Raw genomic sequence first — 23,565 nt, forward strand, 5'->3', positions numbered from 1 at the left:
AATTCTCTTTCATTATTGAGACCTGCCAAGCGGCATTGTCAATAGACTGAACAAGAAACATGCAGCCTAGAGCTGTAAGAGTAAAGACATGATGACGCACAAACTTCACAGACAAGAAGTGATAAATTGACTTTTAGGAACACCTGTTATTAGATTTTTTTACATTGTAAAAAGTAACACCTGTCACTTTGACAAATGTCTGAAAAACTGGTGTTGCATTACTGTCTCAAAAACATGTGAACATGATAACAGATATACAATAACGTGTAAAAATAAGCTTTTATCTGCTCCTTCAATCATAATTTGTGAGATAAGGAACATATTTTGATATTTTATGGCCTCTATAATGTTGAAATCAGCTAGAAAATGCAGCTAATTTAATGTGTAGGTAAATTTTCAAAGATAATACTATAGATAATTTTCATTCATTCATTCTTTTTTTTTTTCGGCTTAGTCCCACCAATGAACCGCCAACTTATCCAGCATGTGTTTTATGCAGTGGATGCCCTTCCAGCTGCTACGCCTTACTGGGAAACACCCATACGCTCTCATTCACACACATACACTACAGACAATTTAGCTTACCCAGTTCACCTATAGCGCATGTTTTTGGATTTGTGGGGGAAACCAGAGCACCGAGACCTACGTGAACACGGTGAGAACATGCAAACTCCACAAAGAAATGCCAACTGACCCAGCCAAGGCTCGAACTAGTGACTTTCTTGCTGTGAGGCGAAAGCGCTACCCACTGCAATACCGCACCACCCCTACAGATAATACTATTTACAGTACTATTTTTTTTATTACTAATACTACCTGTTTCTTTTTCTTTTATGTGAAATGGCTTAAAAACATACACGGCACACAATACATCTAAAGTAAAACACACATGCAGATAAACCACTCTACCCAAGATATATGGCTACATGACAAGCTGAACCAGAAACACCAAATCCCTAAAATCCCCTTCCAATCCTCAGGCTACATTTCATTCTCCTGTGAAGAAAGTGAGAAGCAGACACATATTCTGCACCCCAACCCTAGACCGCCTCGAGGCCTTGAAGATTTTGTGACCACTTTTCAGTGAGCAGATCTGAGTAAACAACAGAAAGATGGAAAAGGAGGAGAGAAAAGTAACAAGAGCTTCAGCTCAGGCAATTAAAGCATTGAGGTGGAGAAGAAAAGGTGAAGCAGTCAACCCTGTCACCTCTGTCAGGGTGGAGCTAATGCGCTGTGCTGTCAGTGTTAGCGCTCATTAGCGTGACGCATTAGCTTAGCAATAGAGCTGCCACTGAGTCGGAAAACAGGCCCCAGGGGCTAACAAGTGTGCAAAGGGGTCAAGAGGGTCATGTTTCAACATCCACCATGGAAGAAATACAATAATCATTTACCAAGTCTACCTTCCCTGCTGTAAATAAACCCATTTGTTGACCTGGAGCGAGCTGGGTTGCTGCTTTTTAGTTTTAAGTGGTCAGAAAGACGGTCTATTAGCTAGACAAGAGCAGACAAGTAAGTCAACATATACGATGACGTATGCTAGTTTTTCCTGCTAATAACAACAGAAACAAAGATTCTAATGGTTTAAATGTCATTACAGCCATTAGAAAACAAGATTCGCCATTACAAAACAGTCCATTTTAATGCTTTGGGACATATTTCAGTAGGATTTACTGGTTGTACATGTCGCTGTTAGGGAAAAAAATACCGTAGATACCCATGAAATACAGTTTCTGTTAAAACCAATATACTTTATTCTATTATAAACATTAAAACCATCACAAATTCTATGGTAGTTTCTGTTGTTGTTGTTTTTTTCAGCAATTACCATTAGTTGTTTAAAATTTGATGTTAAGTATACTTGCAGTACAGTAAACTACTACAAAAAATATTACTTTACTAAGAGTTTCATACAATAAAAGTGCTATATGCACAGTATTTTACTAATAAACTATCAACTTACTTGTAGTATATTTGCAGTACAAACTAAACATAATAAGAGGTGCACTTTATTCATGTTACATTCATTCATTTTCTTTTTGGCTTAGTCCCTTTATTAATCTGGGGTCGCCACAGCGGAATGAATCGCCAACTTATCCAGCATATGTTTTTACACAGCAGCTGTGTTTAACATTTAATGAATTACTGCAAAAATTAAAAGTATTACATCGTCAAACTCCTTTTAAATATGGATCTTTGGATAAACTGCAAAAGTAAATAAATGAATCTACACCGCTCTTTTACAACACACTATAATGCAAAACACATTATAAAAGCTCATTATCATATATAATATTACAGGAATTTCCTTTAATCCTAAAACTCAACTAATAAATTGTAATTCCTACCACTGTTAAAATGTGCCTAAAATAATGACCAAATGTTCTTCATATTAACAGCTCAGGGTCTTATCTTTACAGACCTTTCCTAGAGTGCAAACATAAAACACAAATATATCATCAATACATTTAATGCTGTATTTTTGCCATTTCACACACTGACCCACCTCCTGTGATGCATGTTTTTAAAGCTGTCCTGCAACAATGTCCGACAGCTGGCTTTAACATACACTGGCAAGCAGCAAAACAGATTGGCTTTCTCAGGGCCAGGTCTAAAGCAAGTTCATGTTGTGTGTTTAGCAAGTGAGGGAAGGTTTAAACGAACGCACACATGCTCTCTAGTGTCAGGGAGCTAAGTGCGTGCCACTGTTGAGGGAATTGTGGCCTGTGTCCAGCTCTAATGTTGGCTGCCCCCTACACGAAAGTCCAGCACTGTGCATTTAAACCGGGTGGAGCAGACAGCTTTGGAGTCATTGGCTAAGCTTCACCACCCTTAAGGACCGGATTCAGCTCCCGTCTTCAAAGGCCGCTAAGCTCAGAACATCTTATGTGTGGGTCTTTGAAGTGACCGCTGGCCACAAACCACAGTGACATTTTCACCTTCACACGTCAGCAGTGTTGTGCAGTCGCCAAGCAACATGTGACAATAATTTCCTCACACTATGGGTACGTTTACATGGACGTCAGTAATCGAATTGTTTACCTTTTTCTGAATAAGACAATATGATTAAAGGAACACTCTATTTTTTATATTTTACAAATCTCGTAGAGTTAAACAGTAGAGTTGTACCATTTTGTACTCCAAACAGCTGATTTCCAGGTAAGGCGTGAGCACTTTTAGCTTAGCTTAGCATAGATCATTGAATCAGATTAGACCATTAGCATTGCTCAAAAATAGCCAAAGAGATTCGATGAGCAAAGAGCTGCAGCAAGCACAATTAAATTACCCAGCGCCTAAGAATAGACCCTGGCTAACTACAGTACAGTGTAATATCATTGTGCCTGCTGCAGCCATGGTGCAGCAGCAAAGTTCCTTGACCATTAGCCTGAATGAGAGCACAGTATCAAGCCATATTGGCATTTAAAATAGCTATTTCATTTTCTGTCAACCTAAGTACACAATGTAACTACAGAAGAGTCAAGCTTTAAATAGGATCTTTAAAAATGATCAAAGAAGCTTTAAAAATGATCAAAACTCTTTTGTAATTTTTGAGCTAGATGCTAATGGTCTAATCTGCAGTGCTTCCCACACATAGACTTTACTTGGGCAAGCCGCCCAGGTATATTAACGGCTGCCCAAGAATATTTGGTTTTATTTATTATATACATTTATTTTTTATTATTATCATCCTTTTACACTTTTTTTGTATCCACCCAATAGCCAAACATCTGCGATTAATTAACTAGTGGAAAATCTCCTCTCGCCTTAAACATTTCTTTACTATTGTTGTGTGTGCGCAAGAACTGTCAATCTTACATGCTCTGCAGATACCCACAGAGGCATGCTTGTTTGGGACTTAAAAATTTGTCTGTCCAGGGTTTCTAAATCTCGTTAATTGTCTGGGATTCAGCTTTTGGTTTCACTTTCTAAGCCGTCGTCATTTTTATTTTAAGCCTGATTTACTTTCACGTGGCTTCACAGCTAACAGTGCATGCACAGCCGCAAGAGCGAGAGAAAATCTACATTTAAACTGGCTGCAAAATATATGTACACCATTAGAAATGGTTAATTAACTCATTTGCCTTATTTAAATAATCTACTTTTTATTCTTTTTAGAGATTTATTTTGCATAGATGTTTTTATTCCTTTATGTCATTTGTTTCTCATTTGCTGTATATATTTTTTCATTTGATGATGTTGATATATTACATATTTGATACATATCTAACATGCTTTGGCAATACTGTAGAAAATGTCAGTAGCAGATTTTACCTGTCAGTGGGTGCACATGGCTCCTGAATAGAATAAAAGTAAAACAAATAGTAGATTTCTTTCTTTTTTTTTTTTTTCAACAATCTTTTAAAAAAAAAAACTTCAACTCATTGAAAAGACACAGTGTATAATCAATAAAAATATTGGTAAAAAGTGCTCCAAGAAGAGCAAGAGATTGGTTGAATGGATAAACAAAAATGGTAAAACCGGAGGTTACATTGAGACTATTCTCAAAAAAAGTGTAGTGTCCTTTTGAGGAACAGGTGTCAAACTCCTGGAGGGCCACAGCTATGCACAGTTTAGTTCCAACCCTAGTTAAACACACCTGATTAAACTAACTGAGTCCTTCAGTCTTGTTTGAAACCTACAGGTCAGAAGCAGGGTTGGAACTAAACTCTGCATGTCTGTGATTTGACAGACCTTCTTTAAGGCTTTTAGAATATTACTTTCATGATTTACAAGTTACAGTACATACGACATCAATTAATGGCACACATCACAATGTCCCCGTATAGGTATCCACCAGGGCTGCACAATATTGGAAAAATCATAGCGATATTTTGCTTTTCTACAATATATATTTTGATGTGAAACAAATTTCACTAGATGAATAGCTTAGAATAACAATTCTTTAATTTAAAGTGATTGAGATGTTCTACAAGCATTTATAAATTTAACAGAGCAAAGATAAAAGTGAAATAAACAGTGCTTTATTGTTTATTTTTGTGGAGTCTAACAGTGTCTAACAGTGTTACATGGTGTTCATTGTGTCTATCACTCAAAAAATTTTATTTATGTTAAGTTACAAACTGTAAAAATGTTTTGTGTCTGCTCTTTTTTGTGTCTGTAAATTCTTTAAACTTTTTTTCTGTATGTAACTTCTGCATTTGAAATATTGGTTGCACTACCATTGTAGTGAACTTGCATTCAGAAGAACTAAAACGAATCAAATAAGTTAATCAAATAACAAGGTTGCGCAAGAAATATTTCATATACACATTGAAAACAGAATGAGAGGTGAGTTTTGCTTGGTGCTTTATATTTATTCACTATGAAAATAACATTACACTCTGTATTTTAATGTGATATCACAAGCCTAACTGTGACCAAAGTGGCTAATGCTTTGCTTTTCTGACAGTACAGCAATATTCTACACATCTGCAATATTGACGAGGAAAAACTTGCTTCTTGTTTTGAGTTTTTGCAATTAAAAATGGTCTGCTGAAAGTAATTTGCTTAATTATAATAAATATTTTAATACTGGATGGATGAACTGTGAGGAAAATAATGACATCTCAGTGTACCCATTTTTAAAATTTCACTAATAGTTTACAATTAAACAAAGCATTAAGCATTATGCTTGGGGCATAGAAAAAAAGGAGGTTATGTGCAAAACAGACAAGGCCATGAACTTTTGTTTGCCACTCAACTGTTGACCACAGTGTATTCTGTCACAAAATTTAGCTTAAAGTCCTGGGTGTTGTTAATAGATTAATTTAAGTTGTGTACATATATTTTTTTGTACATACACTCTTATAATGCGACATAAATAAAACATAAGAATGAGATCTTAGTTCAATCTCGATTTGTGTTTACTACAAGTATGAATTTATGTTTCTTTTGTGTTAATATCAGAATATTGCTGTCCTTGTAAACATACTGAGTGTGAGCAGCCTGCTACTTTTATTAGGTTATCTCCAATGGGGAAATAATGAGGCGCTAATTCAGAAATAACAACAAAAACTTGCTTTTACATCATGCAATATTAATGCACTCCATCATTCTCGAGCCACACACATAAATACGCAGATATGAACTCTGGCCGTCTCTCCTCCTAATCCCTACCACAATGCCAACCCCTCCCCTTTGGCAAAAGCAGATCCCTGAAAGTGGTGCTTGTGTGTTGTAATGTTACAAATTGAGAGCAGGAGCATTAGAGAGACTTTACGCAGAGCGCGGCGAACAGCACATAACCCTCCCTGAGCATATCGACACCTGTTTCGATAGCCTCTCTTCATTTATTTACATGATAAACACTGGATTCCTCTACAATTACCCCAGCATTGCGGCCCTGTCTATTCATAGCGGACAGCTGTTTTCCTGCATCAGGGGACCTCATGATAAGATGCAATGTTGTTATGCACTGCATCAAAAGAATAAAGGAGCTCCAATCCATTAGTGGTTGGTTTCAATGGCATTTTGATGTGTTGTGAATTGACTTTGCTTGAGAACCCAGATTTAACATTGGGCATTAAATGGCAACCCAAATGCTATTCAAATGAGATTAAAACCTTGAATTACTATTCGATAAACTGCACCTCACATCATAGAAAATATATAGAAACCATTTTTAAACAACATATTATAGAATTTATAATATTTTTAAATATGTAAATCTAAAAATGAATTTATTAACACAAACATATTTACAGCATTTTTAAAAAATAATTAATTATTTGAGCTATTTATATACATTTGAAGTCAAATCATTAGCCCTCCAGTGAAATTTTAATTCTTTTAAAAATATTTTACAGTTGGCACCAAAGGTGTAGTGGTAGTGCGTCGACACATGCACTCCGTTGCTCACGGCAACCCGAGTTTGATTACCACCTCCAGGTCCTATGCCAATCCTTCCCCTCTCTCTGCTCCCCACGCTTTCCTGTCAATACTCTCTACTGTCCTATACATTAAAGGTGAAAACCCTGAAAAAAAATTATAAAATTATTTTCCAAACGCTTTTTAACAGAGAGTTGTCAACATGTTTAAACATAACAGTTTTAATAACCAATTTATTTTTGTCTATTCCATAATGACAGAGCATAATATTTTACTAGTAATTTTGCAAGATACTACACTAAAAACATTATGTCTGCAAAATTGTTGCAAAACTAAGTCCACAGAGGGGGGTGATCTCTAGAATGGGGAAGTCCCAGAGTAAAATGAGAAAATTTGATACACTGGTGTTTTGGTCTTTACGCTGTTTTTATCTGTTTTTATCTAATTTGTTTTTATTTTATTTATACTTGTCTCTTTTATTCCTGTTTATGTAAAGCACTTTGAATTGCCACTGTGTATGAAATGTGCTATACAGTTGAAGTCAGAACTACTAGCCCCCCCTTAAATTTTATTTTACTTTTTTTAAATATTTCCTAAACTATGTTTAACAGAGCAAGGACATTTTCACAGTATGTCAGATAATATTTTTTCTTCTGGAGCAAGTCTTATTTGTGTTATTTTGACTAGAATGAAAGCGGTTTTTAATTTTTTTAAAACCATTTTAAAGGTCAAAATAATCAGCCCTTTAGGCTATATATTTTTTCGATAGTCTACAGAACAAACCATCGTTATACAATAACTTGCCTAATTACCCTAACCTGACTAGTTAACCTAATTAACCTAGTTAAGCCTTTAAATGTCACTTTCAGCTGTATAGAAGTGTCTTGAAAAATATTGAATAAAATATAATTTACTGTCATCATGGCAAAGATAAAATAAATCAGTTATTAGAAATGAGTTATTAAACTATTATGTTTAGAAATGTGTTGAAAAAAATCTTCTCTCCGTTAAACAGAAATTGGGGGAAAAAATTTACAGGGGGGCTAATAATTCAGGGGGCGAATAATTCTGACTTCAACTGTACAAATAAACTTGCCTTGCAAGAATTTAAACAAATTAAATTTAGTAATGTTCAACTTAATTAGTTTGTTTAAATTCAGCACAAATAAATTGTTTACAACCACTAAACTTGAATAAAATGAGAAAATCCAAGGAATCATCCGTAAATATATTTTTTTAGTGTAGTATTAAGCTTAAAGTGTGATTTAAAGACTTCACTGTTAGGCAAGTTAGGTTAATTTATTTTACAACAGTGTGTATCAAAAATAAATAAATAAATACTTAAAGGGCCCAATAATATTGGCCTTAACTTTTAATCATTATTTTTTTTAAAGAAAAAAATATTGTAGGAAAAACTGAAAATTTCCTTGTTATGTTAAACCACATTTGACAAATAAATATAATTTTCATAGAAGGTAACCTATATCAACTGTGTATATATAGGTTGTTTTCATAACATTTAAAGGTCCTATGAAGTGCTTTGAAATGTGCATTCTTGTTTGATATTTGATATGCAGAAGTTTGCAGAAGGACTTTTACTTTTTCACTAACCTGGGTCAAACGCAAAACTGTATACTGTTACAAAATTGGCACGTTTAAGGTCTGTTTCCTTTAAAAATGTCTTTTACCCCAGTATTTTCATTTTCTCTGTACTTCATTTTCAGAATATTTATTATTATGTTTTTTTTCCATTGATGTAGGTCTTTTGTTCTGCTCCTTGTTGCAGTTGTAACAATCATATATATATATATATATATATATATATATATATATATATATATATATATATATATATATATATATATATATATATATATATATATATATAGTCTAAGTAGTCTAAACACAAATTTTGTCATTGTTTTGTACCACACTAGCTTATCAATATATTTGAAGACTAACATAACTGACACTAAGATCTAATTTTAAAGTGAAATAACTAAATCTGAACATACGAGGCTGAAAAAAACAAAAATTCAAGAAAGAGTTGAAATCTCAATGTTAACAAGTTTCCACTTGCTATTTTTGGCATGCCTCACTCAACACTTGACTTAACATTTATTTTTATTCTTTTGTCATGCCGTTACATTTTCCAGATCGTCTGAGAACAACCAGACACTTCAGCGTGACATTAGCATAGCATCACACAGGCCCAGATGAGCACCCTGTGTCTTCTTTCCCCCTCAAGCCTTTTCATGCCCATCTGAAGTGATGACTTCATTTTTCTTTGTATCCACCGTCCTCTCCAGCTACAGAATAGATCATTTGGTCATCAGCGGACTCTCGCAGCAACTACTGTTGGTCTTAGATTGGCAAAGACCCAGGAATCTTCAGAATGGAGGCTTAATACTCGCAGGGCTGACAGCTGCAGGGATTAGGCACTCTTGCTCACTGTTATTGACGCCCCTGCATTGTGCCTTTCTCTGTAAATGTGGCACCAGGACTGGGATGGGGTTGACGAGGGGGGTCTGCATTCTGAAGTCAAGTCAGGTGCTTCTGCTTTGAGGCCTGAATGGATGCTTTAAAAGAACACTGAGAATATACGATAATAGGTCTTTACAGTATGAAGTTGATTTGTTAAATGAGAGTTAGACATAAGAGTTATGAATTTTTAATGCCAATGTAACAGTTTGTAACAAAACTGTTAGAGCTATAATTTGATTTAATATAATTCATGAATGGTGCTAAAACATATGTACAGTTTACATATGATATGTTTAGTTGTGTTTATTCACTGATTTCCCCCCTATTCCTTTCTTTGTGATGGTTTGCTCTGCCTTTGTTGGACTGTTTAAAGTTATATTACGAGATATGAAAGTGAAAAAAAGAAAGACAGAGCACTGGAGTTTTGACTGGAGTTTACTGTTTTACTACATGACAATTTAATAAACATCTTTAATTGGAACCAAACCCGAGTCAATTTATGGCTTGACTGATTTCCTGAAAATGTTGATTATACAGAAATAATAATAATAATAATAATAATAACTGAAAAAAAAAAAACTTCCTAGGTTGTCTATTAGGCATGGGATGATAACTGTTTTCAAGGTATACCGCGGTTTGGAAAAGTCAAAGTTTTAAAACCACCAAAATATTGTGCTATACCGTTCCTACTGTATTTGTAAGTAGGAACAGTAGTTCCTACTCTATTTTGTTTTACGTTTTGATTTTTTGGAAAACAGTATCTCCAGCAGAAAAGGTATCCAAAGATGCCGTTTTAAATTATAATGAAATCAGTGTTTTTGAAAATAAAGACAGCAGAATTCATTGATTCCTTTTCATTATTTAGCCTGACATGTTTACTGCTCCGAATTATTTTAAACGTTTCTCAAAATACAATATATTGTGTTCAAAGGGTTTTGTGTTTTACCCAGACATTTAAAAAGAATATATTTTAGAGTAGTAATCACAATACTGTGACTTCATGATATTTCTATCCAAGGTTTTCATACCGTCAGAATCTTATTCCGGCCCATGCTCATTGCCTATGAGAATAGACTGATTTTTATGTGAAGGACTTGATGGACAGAATGAAAACGTTTTGATGTTTACACAAATCCCAAGAGCCTGTCCTTTTTTCTAAGATACATGAAATGAATGCCTACGATCTTAAGGATTATGGCGAAAGAGCCATTCTGAACAGTAACGTCAGCATGTCTGGCATGATATAGACCATGGATATTCTTACTGCAACAAATGGATTCCTCACTGCTAATGGACACATTACCTCCTAGTCAGCACTAGCATTTTTGATCATTTTCAGTAACAGCCTAGTTACAAACATTTGTTTGTCAAAAAAAAAAAAAAAAAAAAGAAAAAAAAAAAACAAGAACAAATGGAATCTGCCATACAAAATCAAGAATGCACTAACTTAAATTCTGAAAGCTTGCATTCGTAGGATGCATCTGATATAACTTCCAGAAGTTCATAGTATTCATATTCATAAATTCATAGTATTCAAAACACAGTATGCAAAAAGTACCCAGATGACCTACTACCGGCAAGATTCTAAAAGTATGCATCGCTATCTCATAATGCCAAACGAGAGAATTCATAAATGGGAGTGAAGCGACACAACTGACACGGGTAGGTCACATGATAATGTCAAATGCTGGATGAAGTACATTAGGCCTACATTCATTCAATAGGTTGTGTAATAAATTCAAATTCAAATGTAGTACCTACTCAAGTAGTGAGCAATTTTGGCCGCAGCCACATATTTCTTAAGTTTGTTTTGATTTAAGCACTGTTGAAATGTTTTAAAATCATTTTATCGTAACAAGCTTGCAAACAATGCTCCTGTCCCTGCTTCTTCTTGCCATGTTTTTTTTTATTGCATGACTATTATGGCCTGTTTCCACTAAATGGTATGGTTCAGTACAGTTTTGTGGAGGTTTCCACTGTCAAAAGGTACCAAAAAGCAAACCGTTCTGTACCACTTTTTGAGGTACCCTTTCTAATAGGCCGTTTCCACTGAGTGGTATGGTACGACATGCTTTTATGACAGTTTCCACTGTCAAAAGGTACCAAAAAGCAAACCGTTCCATACTACTTTTTGGGTACAGGAGAATGAAAAGGAGGAGCCATTTTTAAATACACAGCTGAGACATTATACCGTAATAATAAAAAATAAAAGAGTAGCCCGGAAAAACAAAGGAGCAAATGATTCTTTCAGCAACCTAAAACATTAACAAACTGCCATGTTTAACTATTATCATCACCTTTTGGACTATTTTTAACTCGGAATGACAGAATAACTTTCTAACAAGAGGTTACATGTGCTGGTGAGGATTAAAGATGCAGATAAGATGTTTACACTGACTGGGCTATATGTTGCGTGTTGTTTTTGAACCCAAATAAGCCCACCATTGGTACCCTTTTGGCAGTGGAAACACAAGCCTGATAAAGGTGACCCATGCCAACCTGTACTGTACCATACCACTCAGTGGAAACAAGCCATTACACATGGCAAAATGTACAATATTTCCCTACCTTATAACATCAAAACGTTGTATTAATGGCAGAGAAGCAATGTGTCATGGGGAAAAAGTTAAATATACTAACTTGGTAAGTGTTAAATCAATAAATATAAGTAAACAAACAAACAAATAAACAAGTTTGTTCATTCTGTTTGGGTGAGCAAATAACTTGGAGCAATAGCTATCTAATTTAGAAACTGCATTAAGAACACACTTGTTTTTAAGCGAGCACCTCCCATATCCAAAATGACATCACTAAATTATCACTTGTACCCCAGATTCTTCCCTCCACAAACCCCCAGAGTCCAGTCTGACCCCACTCTGACCCCCCAGCACCACTGACGCTACCATGACAACTGCCTCAAGAGGCTTGTTGTATTTGTAGAGAGTGAGAAGTGTATACATGAGTGCATCTATCTCTGTTTGTGTGTGTGTGTGGCAGAGAGAGAGAGAAAGAGAGTCACTTGTGACAAATGGGAATTTAAGTGTGTCATTTACATAGTGAACAAAAAAAAGCTAAATGAATGCTGAAATGCACAACAATAACCAATAACAATGCGAGTTAAAAATCATTTCCTTGAAGTAAAAAAACAAACAAACTTGGAAATGAAAAAAGTGTACCATTCATAAGTTCAAGGAAAATATTAGAATGCAAATGATAATAGTTTCACTAGAAAGAGTGTTGGGGGTGATTTAGAAAATTCTGGGAACTGTGTGATCTTGCGCAATAGTTGTTCTGAAAGTAAAAACTCTCAAATGAATTAACGATAAAGCTTGTTTTAATATCATAGAGAGGCAGACATCCAGACACTGGCAAGTACTTATGTCCAATAAATTGTTTGCAAATTATAGCTGATGAAAGGCCCATTTCTGTTCCCAAGATAAATGTTCTCCCATTATGTCAACAGGTTTGTACAGGTATTAATTATCCATTTGTGGGCTCTTTGAAATATGCCTGGAAAATCATCCTTGTGAATATTTATGTGCCTTTAAGGGGCTGTTTATGTATAAAAAGATTCCCTTCTTAATGTTCAAAGTGTGTTAATCACAAAGACATCAGCTCAGTTTTCTCCCAAACATGACCTCATAATGTCTTAAAGGAACGCTCAGAATAGAACAAAGTGACCAGTTTAGAATGCTTATTTCAGCCTTTTTCTTTGTCACAAGAGTGATTAAGATGAAAATAATGTGCAAAGAAAAACTTAGAGGATAAACTTGAATGCAAGATCTGCCAGTAACAGAGATATAGCAGCATCAAAAAGTATAAACATGCCATTGAACTAAATAACTAAGCATCAAAGTAAGTGGCATTTATTTTAGAGAACATTGGGAAAGGTTTTCATTTATAACACAATGCCAATTTATCGGTTTAATAAGACAAAAGGCTTAAGACTAAGAAATGTTAGTGAAACATGGTTAATGTGGTGAGATACATCCATAATGAATAGGTGACTAATAAACATCATTAAGACCACATAATTAAGTAAATCACAACAACAGCCAATAATCGTTTATTGGCAGACACCACATAGTATTTTGTCTAATTAAATTAAATAAAGCAAAGTGTAAAATAGGGGTTTGTTCACAATTATATGGAATACTGTTTATGGTTCAATTAAATTTAATTCTGGTGCAAATGCTCAATTAGTGCAGTGCAATTTAATATCTGTAAAGCTGCCAACAGAACCATGCTGAGCTTTCAAATTAACTTTAGTCCATTTTGGCTGAAATATAAATGCAACCAAAACCAGGACGTGATTTTACAAGGTGAGATCCCAAATGAGGAATTTATACAGTAAATGATTTTTCAATTGTGTACACACATGCATTGAGTGTGTTTACAGATGTTTGCAACCAAGTTGAGGGCACCAAATATACTGTATACCATAAAAGCGGTTATTTTAGGGGGGTTTTAACACACCCTCAAAAATCCTGGGTTGTTTAAACCAAATTTAGGTCAGATATGGACAAACCAAACCATCAGGTTAAATCTGTTAATTACTTAAAATTAAATTTTTAAAGCAATGATTGGTCTTGCCTATATTTGACCTAAATTTGGGTTGAAACAACCCAGCATTTATGAGTGTATCTTTAGGTTTAGACTTTAAATTATGTGTAAACACTCAAGTGAATAATATTTTTGGTGACTGCATGTCTATAAAAAGGACATAAATGTACTTTGGTAAAGCTTCACAGATTCACAATTCTACCAATAGCTAAAAGCTTTAAACTAACAGAGTTTAGCAAGAAGCCCTACATATCGTGCAAGCAAATGATTTTAGTATGGATAGCACAGCTTCTAGTAAGTCCGTGTATAGTGTATACTATGATTGGCAAGATTAATATTTCACTAAGGCCTGTCAACAATACCAAAATAAAGGCAGATCCAGTGAACCCCTCAGGGCAAGATGCCTTTCAATCGATTTCAGACCTTCTTTCCTCGTCTGCCTCAATATCTGCTCAATAATTGATGAGACACGATTCACAGAATTCCACTGTCAAGTCTTTCAAGCAGCAGGTTGGTTATGAATAAACTCAATAGGTTGATGAAAATTCTACTCCACTAAAACAGGGCATCTTTATATCAGGGTCAGATGCTTTTATAGTGAAAAAAAATAAATCACCACAGAGAAACAACATACCAGAGGCATTTAGAAGGGCCAAGGTAACAACCAGAGAATTGCATCAATACTTTCATGTGGTGCGTTAAAGAATTCTATTTACACCCATGAGAGCATAAACTGAGTTACTAATCAATCCTTTATTCATCATCTCTCTCTGTCTTGGCATTAAAAATCATCCTCATGTCTTAAAAGCAAGGACGCAAATAAAATACATTTTTTATATTTCAACTCCTGCAGCCAAAGGACATAAATTTCAAAACAGCTTTAAAATCATAACCACCTAAGAGCCTTTTCATGTTTTCTGGAGGAATTCAAGCTCTGATGCTTGATACCTGAAACCACCAAATGTGGTACAGCCAGGGACGTATTTGAGTGAAGTTCACATGCACTTCCCAAATCAATCTAAGAACTGACTAAAGAACCAAATAAACCACACATTCAACAGCTTCTGCTTCTTTTAAAATGTCGAACTCATCTTGAACTGTGCAATAAAACTTCTCTGTGTAAGGTTTAAATAAGCACTACTGAAAATAGCATAATTAACGTCATGTTCAATTTTGCGCATGCAAAAACTTGGATTAGAAACCAACAAATTACATTTGAGGTCTGTTAGGCTTTTAACTTACAATACATAATGCATTCCTCTCCAGGTGGTGCTCTGTATAAATAATGCAATAGTCAAGTGAACATATAATGTGCATTTCGAAATGTCACCTCAAAAGTAACCTGCTAAATTTGTTTTAACAGAAAACTGACAAATCCTGAGCAACTTTGGCATGTGGGTGTAAAGTGGACAATGAAGGCTCATGTGGGATCCTCATCTCTGAAGACGCTGGAGCCCGTGGACCACTGAGACAAAGGCGTTAAGCTGCCCACAAAAATCAAATCTGGTTTTAAAAATATATATCATAAAAAGATCCGTGAGACACTTTAAAACTTGTTCCTCGTGGAACTGACATTATTCATTGGGTTCTTATATGACTCTCTAAAGTGTTTAATCAGTACAGAACCTCAAACATCTTTTCAGTTGTGCAGCATTTTCATTTTTCCAGTCAGCTGCATTGTTGGGGACCAGATATACGAGTGGGGATGGCTAAAAACGACTCCTTTAAGTGCTGTCTTGTTAGGCACCTCACTGTAGGTGACATGACAATGTAAACAAAGAACTCCGAGATGAGCAGATAAACAAACCGTATCAATCGCTTTCAAACAAGCCTATTACTTAATGCTTAAAATTGCTTTTTGTAAAGAGCCACTTACTTCTTGTCCAGGTAACTTAAGATGGAAGATGTTACATTCCGTGGCACACAACTGTCCGGTACGAACAAAATGGTCACCAAACGCACATAAACGCGGCAATGTCCATCTGTTCGTTCTTTCTCAGTTACCAAAGTTTCCAGTCCCCGCAGTTTATACAGAAGTACTGGCTAGCGTTCATAAACCGGGTACACTTTGAAAGAAAGAGGCTACGCAGAGCTCAAAAAAACTTTCCTATTTCCAATCGTACTGTCATCCTTCACAATATCACGAGGGGGAAAATCCGTTAATATTCCAGAGTCAGACGCGCGCTCCCTCTCTGTACGAGTCCAGTCAAGTGTTTGCAGGTGTCTAGTGTGCTGTGTGTTGTACCTCGCCCTCTCTCCACTACCTCCCTATTAAAACCAGCCAGCCGTGTCAGTGTTAACCAGCTCCCTGCCAGCGCACATGCAACTGCACGGAGCCCCCGCTGCCCGATTCAGGCGCTGAATGAGGGATTGTCATCCAGCTAATAAACCGGGCCTCTTAGTTAATCTTACAAAGAGGAATCATTAATTATAAGCCAGGACATGAAGTTCCCAATACCGAGTCCTATTAACTGAGAGTTATAACCCTCGGTGTCAGGTTGCACGGGTTATAATAAACCTCGAAGTCGGGGTGAGGCCTCATATTTAATTCTCTCTGATGTGAAACAGAGTGGGTTTCTGTCAGTGGCTCTGACACTGGCGGTGATAATAGTCTTATCTTTTAACAGCAGATATGTTGAAATGAACAGAGTCTGAAAAGATTACCATTTGAACATTTAGCTGCAGTCATTTGGGATCAAATTTCGTTAAGATTAAGAGGGATAGTTAGCCCAAAATGAAAATGTACTCAATATTTGCTCACCCTCAAGTGGTTCCAAACCTATACCAGTGTTCTGTTGAACACAAAAGAAGATATGAAGAAAGCTGAATACCTGTAACCATTGACTTTCATTGCAGGAAGAACAAATATGGAAGTCAATGGTTACAGTTTTCCAACATGTTTCAAAATATATTCTTTTGTGTTGTTTAACATGAAACGATGACAGAATTTTCAGTTTTTTGAGTGAACTATCGCTTTAATTCTGTGCTAATACTAGTTGCTAAGTGCTAATACTAGTTGTGGACTATTTTGAACACGTAGCCTTACAGAACAAGTTACATTATTAGTGTTTTTCCCTCTGACTGGGGAGGTAATTACATGTTGCTGTTTAATGTAGCTTTACATGAGCCTTATGGGCTTAATAAAGAAAAACCACCCCAAACAACAGATGTGCATCTCACCAGCTGTGCTGATTTCTAGTGTGATTTGAGGAATTCGCCTGCCAACAATAAATGTGAAATCTAGTAGTGTGATGCACAACCTCAGCTGATCAGAAGATCGCCATGTTTAATATACAGGTTGAGCTGATTAGAGACCAGTAAGATAACACAATGGGTGGGGCTACACAGTGCAAAGCTGCAAAAATAGAAAGCAAGAAACCAACAAAGGGTTGTGGTCATGGCTGTTGAAGACAGAAATGAAAGATAATATTGCTTCATTATGTCACATCTGGTGTAAACTGCAACACATATAATCAGGTGCTTTTAAAAATAAAAAGCACATTTTAAGAGCCCCTATTTTGAATTATAAAAGGTCATATTTTGGTTTAGGGATCTCCAACGAGAAGGTCAAAAACACTTTCATTGTTTTATAATATGCATTTATTTTTACTTAATTATCCCAACAACTCCCATATGATTCATTCAGCGATTCATTTGTTCCCAAACGAAGCTAATCTGCACTGATTGGACCGATGACCTAGTCTATTGTGATTGGTTGACTGCGTTTAGCATATAGTATGAAGTAGCAGAAAGTTTGTGAGAGCCCAATGCAGGAATGCAACAAAGCAATGCAGTTAAACACCAGCATATTTCTCTCTTAACCCTAACCACAAGTAATAACACATGTTCCGAATTAATCCACACAGTGGCAAGTTAAACTATTTTGAAAACTGACTGTGCCGCGTGTGTAGGAACAGCTGATGGTGGCCATAGCAAAGGCAAACAGCAGAGGATCGGGAGTTCAGAAATGCATTTAAATCGATAAATGAAGAAGTCCAGTGCGTCAACGTGGTTTTGAACACGATTTGTGAATAGCCCCATAAAAATTTAACCTGAGAGATACAGCACAAGCACTGATCTAAAATAGATAAATGATTACAAGCTTTTACAACTTATTACAACGTATAACACACAATTAAACACATATTTTGCAAACTACACAAAACGAGGCAACAATTTTCATTACTCTAACATGATCCGGAAGAAGAAGAAACTGGTCCATATGAACTGTAACAGTTACTGACAAAGTCAAAAGTCTGAAAAAGATACATAATAGTCTCTGCTGCTCCTTCCTTCAATAGCAAATGGCCGGTGAATCCCACATTGCAGTGTAGGTTATTGTACATTTGTTATTATATGCACTAGAAAAATTACAGGAACAAACACAGCACTAGGTTGGCTATACTATGGTGTTGTTGTGAAAATGAACTTCAACCCTTTATTTCCTGAAGCCGAATCAACATCTGTCAGTGATCATCATCTTCGTGTCATGATCAGTCCCGTGACCCCCTGCGCTCCGCTAGTGTCTGAAGGGAAAGCATGTTCACATTTAACCAGATCTGAAACTACATAATTGGTGATGTACTGAACCATGTCGACGTCAACGAGTTCAAGCAAAAGATCCGAACCCAACTCAATTAATTTATTCGACTCTGAGTCAACTATTTTGCCAAACAATCAATAGTTTTAAACAAGGTGCGCTTTTAGATTTAAACCTCAGCTTGCCGTTTTCATTCACATAGTGCTGTGTTACACACTGCATAGAAGGTCATTTTCAAAAATCCATAACAGGGGCTCTTTAAATTAAATGCACATATGTATGATTTTTGCATGAATACATACAAAAACTAGTAGGGGAACGATATATACAGTTGAAGTCAAAATTATGAAACCCCGTGAATTATTAGCCCCACTGTTTATTTTTTTCCCCAATTTCTGTTTAACGGAGAGATTTATTTCAACACATTTCTAAACATAATAGTTTAATAACTCATTTCTAATAACTGATTTATTTTATCTTTGCCATGATGACAGTAAATAATATTTGACTAGATATTTTTCAAGACACTTCTATACAGCTTAAAGTGACATTTAAAGGCTTAACTAGGTTGATTAGGTTAACTAGGCAGGTTATGATGATTAGACAAGTTAATGTATAACGATTGTTTGTTCTGTAGACTATCGAAAAAATGAGCTTAAAGAGGCTAATAATTTTGACCTTAAAATGGCTTTTAAAAATTTAAAACTGATTTTATTCTAGCAGAAATAACACAAATAAGACTTTCTCCAGAGGAAAAAATATTATCAGACTGAAAATTTCCTCTGTTAAACATCATTTGAGAAATATTTAAAAAAATAATAAAATCAAAGAGGGCTAATAGTTCTGACTTTAACTGTATATTTTTGATTGTCTACAGAACAAACTATTTAAAGTGGTTTTAATAATTCTGATTTCAACTGTATTTTGCTGACTGGTGCACTTTTGCTTGTGTATATTGAGTGCATTATCCAATGTAATTCCAACAATTTTTAAATTAAGAGAAATCTTGATTTGCTTGGTGGAAACCAAATAAAAAAATGAAAAATAAATATTTACTGCTGGTTCACATAAAATTTCATGAAAAAAACTTACCAAACATCCAAAACAATTGTATGTGCTGGGCTAAACTCGCTGTTTACAGTGCTCAGCATATATAAGTACACCCCTCACAAATCTATCTTTTAAATTACATTTTTAATAGGAAGCTATAAAATATTATATGTGTGCATATACATTACATTAGTCAGTACTGAAGCCAAATCTGGAGCTTATCTCCCAAAATAACTTATGATAATGGTTCAAAAACTAGTACAGTCAAATTTATATGTCATAGAAAAATATTAAATAAAAAAAAAATTAAGAGAAGTAAAAATAAATAAAATTTAACAGTTTATTTGAAATTTTGTAGGTTGTCATTTTTTTGCAACATTTTGCTTGAATTTATTTGTATTATCTTTCAATTTCTAAATTTGTTTGGTGACTTATTTTATTACATATGTTTAATAAATCTGTTTGGTTTAAATGCACCAAAATACATTGCCTATAATCACTGAGAAATGGATAAAAATATTCATTTTTGTAATATTGTGTACTCAATTATGCTGAGAACTGTATATGTGATGGCATTTTTGTAAGAATAACATCTGTAAAAGAGCCAAAACTGTAAGAATTTCTAAGCCAAATGAAGAAATACAAATGAAGATCTGATGTGAGGAGCAGTGTTTTTTGACACTGAGTTTGTGACTATATCACAACAAAAAAAACAGAGTACGCTTGAACATTGTCTTTTGTTGCATCTTGTGACATCATCCACTGTTTTCAGTTTGTTTAAATGTCTGTGGTCCATGTTGTTTTCTTATTTCAGTTTTACCGCACAAGTTTGTTTGCAATCACACACAGACCCATCTTTACACTGTAAAACCCAACAGTCAACTTTATCAAATGAAATGAAAAAAAAATTGACTGAAAGTTGATTTTACTCATTTGAAAAGAGCTTTGAACTAAGTTTTGAAGGTAATGAGTTAGTTAAATACCTCATTACTTCAACTTAATTTTAGTAAGTTCACAGTACTCATATTGATACGTTTTTTTTGTTTGTTTTTTTTAACTCAAATGGTTTGTAGTTCGGTTTCCTCTAACAGTTTGAGTTGCCTTAACTTATTAGGTTTTATAGAGTGAACCATTCCTTTAAATGGCAGGACACAGACACTGAGGCGCACTTATCCCCCATTCCAAATGTTTTTATCTTTGGCCCCACTTTGTTGAATATCTGGTTACATTCCTACTCTCGAGTCTCAGTTACTCTTGATACTGTAAGCGATGTCCCTCCAGATCACCGATTTTGCTACTCTCTGTATCTTGTTACAATATCCAACCACAATAGCAAACGGGGTCCTGGCAAATCACTGTTGAGGGGTAAGAGAGCGGAAAGCAGTGGCAGGGAGTGAGAGAAAGACACTGAGGGGGATCTGACCCTGTACACAGATGGGCCAATGCTGTCATTGTGCCCGGTGTCTCCAGCAGGAATAGGGTAAAAAGCTCTCTGGAAATTCTTGAGATTCCTTAGAGTCCAGCATCAGTGGCCCACAACGAATGGAGCTGGGTGACCAGGAAAAGGATTAAAGGCAGCATTCACATCAGGGCATTCTCAAATTCCTCTCCTATGTGCGTGTGTGTGTGTGTGTGTGTGTGTGTGTGTGTGTGTCAGCCCTGTATGCTCTCAAAACAAACCCCATGTCTCTGTTTGGTTCTTTATGTAGGGGTCGCCCTGTTCTCCAGTGGAGCCCAAGACCCTTCACCTCCCAGAGTCAGTCATAAGCCTACATGTCTCACACAGTCTATTCAATCCCTCACGCCTGTAGATGCTCACGATTTTACTGACAGGCCTGCTGCAGGACTCCACTACCTGCTGGGAGGATGAATCGATCGGTCTTGTTTGCTTTCACAAGGAGAAAATGATTTGGGACGGCACAGGTATGCAGCTATCTGGGTGAAGGGGTTCCGAGAAGGCAGACGGCTCTCTGTGGACATGAACTGGGAGGTCATATTGGCAATGACATAAACCGCTTGTTGTTTCGAAGCCTTTTGACTGGAGAACAAGACTGTAAAGGTGCAACAAATCCCAATAAAAAATTGATGTTCTGTTGGTTTGTTTTAAGCCTACAAATAAAAATTTTTTAAATTGATCTTTATTTCTATAGCGCGTTTACAATGTAGATTGTGTCAAAGCAGCTTAACATAGAAGTTCTAACAAGTATTTATAGACCTCTGCTTGCTTTATGCCAAAAGATGTGTAGCTTTGCTATGAACAAAGATGCAAAGGCCAAACACTACTCAATGGATAAGACAGATGTTGTCAAGCCTGCCATTAGAAAAAATAACTTATATACTAAAAGCTAAACAGCGTGTATTTGAAAACATATGGAGTCCTTTCATTAGTTTTATCAAAGAAGTGGAATTAACAGAGGAAGAAGTTGATAAATAATTTTTGGTTGACAATGCAGTTCCAGTCTTCTAGTTCTGTATTGATATACTCTTCAATATATATTTGCTGTACCTATTACTCAGTATGATTATAATTGTCATGTTTGAATAGATTATCATTAACAACAAAAGAAGGAGCAGTTTTACTTTTATTTTTTAGTTTTTTGTTTAGTTTTCAATATAAATATATATATTCTCATATTTTGTATAATTTGTAAATGCAACAAGGTTATTGTTGTAAAAATGTTTGTAAAATGTTGTATTTCAATGTGTACAAATGGAAAAAGAAAATTAAAAAAATATTATGGAAAAAAAAAAAAATATAGAAGTTCTAGTAAATTGAAATTGAAACTGTGTCAGCCCAGTTGTCAGAGTTTAAGTTCAGTTCACTTTGGTTTAATGGCCCATTTAAACTGAGTGGTACGATACGGTTCAGTACGCTTTTATTTTCTCTGTCAAAAGGTACCTAACAGTGAAACCTTACCGTACTGTACCACTTTTTGGTCACCCTTTGCAAAGTGTACCTAGCACAGCAAAAAGGTACCTAAAGGTGGAGCCAGACGCACAACTGAACACTATTGGTTCACAGAGAAGCATCACTCGTGCATACACAAGCAGAAGAATGAAAACAAAGAAACCACTTTTTTTAAATACACAGCCAAGACATTATATCGTAATACTATATACTTATAATAACGAGCCATGGTTGACCCGAGCTCAGACAAACCTTTTCGTTGTCTTTATGTACAGCCACAAAGCCAAGAAAAACAAAATCTGCCGTGTCCTGTTTTTGTTTTACAAAGCCGTCTAAAAGTGCAAGCGGTTTCACTTTCTCCAAGGAACTCGCTATTGCTCGTGTGTGTGTCTATATTTGAAATAACGAACTTCTTGAGCTGATGAGAATAACATGTGCGTGATTATTGAAGAGCTGCAGTCTAGGCACCAAAGGCTGGAGAACAATCAACTGGTTTTTGCATATACAGTGTTCATTCTATGTTCATAAATGATTACACCTTCTTTTGAAAATATACATTTTTTATCAATTTCTCTGTGAATATAGCCAATATATTAAGTGCATTTAAATAAAACAGTTTTATTAAACAGTTATATCCATTAAAATAAGAGTTTGGTCACCAAACATATTTAGGAATATTATGATAATTCAATTAAATTCAAAGGAGTTTCTGAAAATAAATCACAAACAACACAATTCTAACTTTCTTTTCTCTTGTTTTTCCAGAGAAATATATTCCAATATATATATATATATAAAAATATATATTTTCCCCCAACATATTCATTTGGGTATACTAATTTTTAGACTGTAATCTTAAGTTTTTGTTGTTTTTTCTTTTTCAAACAAGTGTCTATATAAACATCGTTCCAATGCTGAATCCTGTATATTTTACATTAGGAATCTTTCTCTCTTTCTCCTGTTCATACATGATTTCTAGAAAAAAGTTAAATATTGTAAACCTACACCACATTCGATTGTCTTTCAGGCGTCTCATTTAGCAGTTGGCCACAATGCCTTTACAGATTTAATTTTCTGGTAATGTTATTTAAACTGTTCCTAAAGAAATAATTAATACTTTAATAGAGATGGGCTATAACATCACTTTCATCTATGAATGGAAGATATTGTACGCATTTGATTATATTTCATGCAA

General features: G+C 35.2%; 1 protein-coding gene across 2 annotated transcripts in view; it reads right to left on the bottom strand.

Annotated features, from left to right (window-relative positions):
• sema3gb (sema domain, immunoglobulin domain (Ig), short basic domain, secreted, (semaphorin) 3Gb) overlaps positions 1–16,144 on the bottom strand; it is a 76,190-nt gene extending 60,046 nt beyond the window's left edge. For both annotated transcript variants that reach the window (XM_056463658.1, XM_056463657.1), the window contains exon 1: positions 15,749–16,144. The gene's annotated coding sequence lies outside the window, so the exon portion shown is untranslated. The remainder of the gene's footprint in view (positions 1–15,748) is intronic.
• Between the last annotated feature and the right edge of the window lie 7,421 nt (positions 16,145–23,565).

This window comes from Danio aesculapii, chromosome 8, assembly GCF_903798145.1.
Source record: "Danio aesculapii chromosome 8, fDanAes4.1, whole genome shotgun sequence".
Lineage (NCBI taxonomy): Eukaryota > Metazoa > Chordata > Actinopteri > Cypriniformes > Danionidae > Danio > Danio aesculapii.